This window comes from Carlito syrichta, unplaced genomic scaffold (assembly GCF_000164805.1).
Source record: "Carlito syrichta isolate Samal-C Ts95f unplaced genomic scaffold, Tarsius_syrichta-2.0.1 Scaffold309638, whole genome shotgun sequence".
Classification (NCBI taxonomy): Eukaryota; Metazoa; Chordata; class Mammalia; order Primates; family Tarsiidae; genus Carlito; species Carlito syrichta.
In genome coordinates, this window is record NW_007253734.1 from 240,850 (window position 1) to 245,908 (window position 5,059).

Sequence of the window (5,059 nt, forward strand, 5' to 3'; positions counted from 1 at the left end):
AAGAATATAAACTACTCAATACACTAAATGCTGACAATGAGCCTTATTAAGTCCTTCTACCATTCAGCTTTAGGTCTCTTTCTCAGGCCCAAGTCAGTACCTCTTCCGTGCTTACTTGCTCTTCATTCCGAGAGTTCCTGAGACTCAGCCAATTTCCCTCTACTTTTCAGGAACAAACACTAACTGTATGCCAAATTATAGGGAATATCCCATTCACAATAGCAACAGGAACTCCAAAATATTAGAGACTAAAGAGAAACTTAAGAAAAAAATGAAACTTTCACAGAAAAAACACAAGATCCACTATTTGGAAAGGCAGACCTTTATAAATGATAGGACATAATTGTGCAAATATGTCGTCTTCCAAAATTAATTTATAAATTGTTTGAAATTTGAATCAAATTCCCAATAGGAATTTGACTTTAATATTTAAGTTTCCCCAGATCATTGTGCAAAAGTATCAAAGATAATTTTGGAAGAAAATTAAAGAAATAAAAAAGGGAAGATTTGTTTTTTGGGTCTGAAATCTCACTACTATAACATTATAGCAAGATAAATTTTATAAAATTGATTTTGGAGTAGATGGAGGGATATAAGGAGTAGATTGAAGAATATAAAATAAGACCCTAAACCTGTAAGAATTAGCAGATGAGTGTGCAATCTAGGGCTCATTGATTGCAAGCAACAGCAGTGCCTGCAGATTAATTCAAATGTTTTTGGAGTAACTCACAGAATGGAGGACTTTTAAACAAATAGGTCCCAATAAAAACATTAATCAGGGAAGCGCAATACTTAAAAAAACAAAACTCACAAACAAAACACACCTCATGGATTATCTCTAGACACTGCTAAGGAGAGACTCAGATCCAGCTGTCTATTGTCATGGTGTGTCAGCTCTTAGGATTCAAATTTCAGATAGACACAATCAGACTGACCCAGCCTGGGTGATTTGATCATTCCTTTTGCCACAGTGGATCAAATTATGCTAATGATAGTCCTGTAGACAAATCATGAAGGAAAAGATTGATAATTCCCCTCTAAAGAAGATGAAACTACTATTAGTAGAAGACAGTTAGATGTGATGTTAACCAGATATAACAGCAACTCTCCAACATATGACAAAGATATACATTTTACAATTAGTAAAGAAAAGATGGATTAGTCAATGACTTTTGTTGGAACAATTGGATTTTTTAAATAAAAAGTTAAGTGTACTTAACTTACAGTATAGCACACTCAGCAAGGGTAACTGCACAATGAATATTTGTATACCTAACCCTGAATTGTACCCCACAATTAAAAAAAAATATATATATATATAAAGTAAATAATAAAAGGATAAGAATGGCAAAGCAAAACTAAAAACTTAGGAGACTATATAAGACTATATTAGAGAATATTTAGATATATGAGAGATTAAGTGACCAAAGAGGAAAAGAAGCTCCAAAGGAGTAAAGTGACACATTTGAATGGGTAACATTTTAGAATTGCATAAAAAAGATTTGCAGAGTGGATGTGATGAGGAAAGCAAGGTGTTAAAGAGCTGGAGGTGGTGAATAATGATTTTTAATCCATAAGCTTGTTGATTTTTTTACAATACACACACACACACACACACACACACACACACACACACACACACACACAATCTGTTGCCACCGATTGTTGCCCTTGGTGTTTTCTCTCCAAGTCTCCAAGGTTACCTGTGGAGTAAGATGCCAACCGCCCAGCTTCCCCTCTAATTTCTTGCTCAGTATCAGGAATACAATGGTAGCTCAATAAATGCTTTTTGTTTGTTTGTATAGTTAAGTATGTAGTTTTTGGCTTAAATAATTTTTTTTCTATAGATAAATACTGCAGACAAATAGATGAAACCGTTCTAGAAATAACATAAATAGAAACCCTTCAAATATTCCAATAGCAATAATACCAGTCTTCCCCCAAAAAATGGAGTTTAGTGTAGACTTTTCCTGCTAGGTAAGTGTTCTAGGAACCCATAAGCATCAGTGTACCAGTACCAGTTAGCATTGTTGTGAGAAATTACATTCGGCTTCAGTGAATTTTTTTGGAGATTTTTTCAATGTGTTTGTCCCTTTCATGATGGATGATTTACGAGCACACCTTCTCACACTGTGCTGCGCGTTCTGCAGCTTTTGACTAAAAACATCAAGACTCTAGTGCCCCAGCCTCGCTATTCACCCGATCTTGTCCCAAAAAACTTTTTTTTAATTTTCCTGGAGGAAAAATCCTCAAAGGACACATTTTGCCAATGGAGAAGGGGTGAAACAAAAAATGGCAGAAGCACTAAAAGGCATCACAATTGATTAATTTAAATGTGAACAGTGGAAAAAGCATCTTGATGGTATATTGCATCAAATGAAGAGTGCTTTGGAGGTGACTAAAGTTTAAATATGTTAAATAAATACATAATTTTTAATAAATAAATTTCAAGTTTTTGAGGTCCTTCTTGTATAGTTACATTTTTGTCTTCCAATTTTATTCCAGAAACTGAAGCTCTCAAAGCTTTCAACAACTGCTGAACCTCCTTCTGGGAGTTAATAAGAATTATTTTGCCTCATTGGGGGCATTTGGCCACTCTAGCTGTTCTCATGCTAGGTGACATACTCTATAGTGAATGTTCTGTAAGTCACCCCAACATTTATTTCTAGACTTCTACTAGCATCAAATTTCCACATCCTTGACCAAGGAGAAGGCCTAGAACACTGTTATTGACCTAAGGAGTTGACTCTGGAACTAAGCTGTATGTTGCTATTGATCTAAAATTTGGACCCCTTAACCAAGCTAGCCAAGCAGAGGCTCTTCCTTGTATTTTTGTATTTAGCAGAGACAACCAGAAATGAAAGGTAATAGCAGCTGGAACATTTGAGGGCAATATCTTGGAAAGAAGGTCTTCAGATTCTTTTACTCAAATACTGCCCTTCTCAAGTCTTATTTGATTTTTTCTTTAATGGATGACCTACATTGTGTCCTTTCACTAAATCACTTTTTATTCTCATCCTCATTAATTGAATATTTTACTGCACATCTTAATCTCTGTACACTTTTACTTCTGTAATAATTATTGTGGTTCCTGTATAGATCTGGGTATCCTTTCACCACCAGGCCTTTTAGGTTCTTTAATGTTGTTCTTCTCCATCCCAGAGCAACTGCCCATTTGCATGGCAACTACAGCATCTGAAACTCATCTCAAGTTCAAGCATTCTGCTCACTAACCACCACTGTTTTTTTTTGAAATTTTAGTGCACCCTATTTGTACCTTAATTCGAGCAACTCCACAGAAACTTTTTAATCTATTGATTCTATGACTTTTTCATTATCTTTCATTCCTCTCCTACAACCTTGCATTCCTCCTTTCTTATATGGCTCCAATCTCCTGGTTCAATAGTATAATTGCCCCTCTATCGTCAACTTCTTATCTTTTTCTCCCTCTGTCAAAATTTCTGAGAAAAAACTCCAATCCTGTTTAAATCTAATCATCTTTCTACTAGGTTCTTGCACACAAGCTGCAGAACATGGATGAGAAAAAAACACAATCACTAACTATTCGCACTGGAAATATATGATCATAGGTTGGTTGTGGGATTCTTGAACCTTATCATAGTAAGTTGTTCCTAGCATTACCTGCAACCCTATTACACATTTCTCTAAGTCAATCATTCTTCTATTCATGTTGAGGCCTATCTCACTCCTTCTCTCTACTTTTCACTATTTGCTGATGGACTTTTTATTATTGGCTGACGAATGAACTGATGAACTGTTATTTCATAAATAATTACTTCAAACATCCACATGCTTCTCAAAAAAAAAAAAATCCAAATATGCCTGCATCTGTACCTTAAATTTTGTTTCCCTTCTCAACTGTCTTTGCTCAGTCTAAAGCCGATTCCACCTTTTATGAGATTCTGCCTTGGCTCTCCTCCATTTGGGACCTTCTTAAAGATTTTGTTCCTGCAATTATCCTACATGTAGTGTCTCATTGAGTTTTCCTTCTCGGCTAGGTTATCAACATACATACAAACATGTGACAGTATTTCCCATCTTTAAAAATCTTCCCTTAACTCTTCATCCCTCTCCATTTATCTAATCCTTTTAGAAGTAAAACTACTTGAAAAAAGTTGTCTCAGCTCACTGACACTTCACATGTTTTTATTTTTCATGTTTTTTTGAGTCTACTCAAACTTTTGTTTCAACCCAAGTAATTATTCTCAGTCATTAATGACAAATCCAGTGGTTCTCAGTCCTCAAACAACTGATCTATGAAGAACAGCTGACATGGTTTACTGATTCTTCCTTCTTAAAACTTTTTGTTCACATGGCTTCTAGCATTTTCAACTTCCATTGTTCTCTATTTCATAGGCTTTTCTTGGAGCACTTGCTTAATCTTTCTTATATTTTCAAATTCTAAATGTTGAAGTATCTCAGTACACAATTCCTAGATATATTTTCTCTCACTTATAGTCAGTTACCAGGTCATCTCATCCAGTTCGAAGGATTAAAATATTAGCCTTTTCAAATTAATATCTCTAGCCTGGCTCATCACCTAAACTCCTGACTTGTGTATGCACCTGCCTATTTTGCATTTTTATTTGAATGTCTCTACTTAATACAAGCAAAACTGAAGTCCTCGTTCCACTGCCAACCTGTTCCCACTACAGTGCTCTCCATCACAGTAAATGACAACTTTGTTTTTCCAAAAATATCTCAGACACACATTTGAGTTTTTGCTATGGTTTGAGCCACTGTTTTATGTGCTTTGAATACATTACTGGAAAAAAAATAACTGAAGAACTTTCCCTTCATAGTACTTACATTTTAACAATAATCATGAGTATCATATTTATCTTCCCCTTAGCCTCATATCCACATCCAATTCTGTTAACAAATCATTTTTGGCTTTCCCTTTGAATCACTATGCATAATCCAACCACTTCTCTCAATCTCACTCTCACCAGTATAGTCTAAGCTCCCACCATCTTCTAGGCGAATTCATCTGTAGTGTACCTGGTTTCTTTGCTTTGGCCTTTGCCCCCTTTTTCTG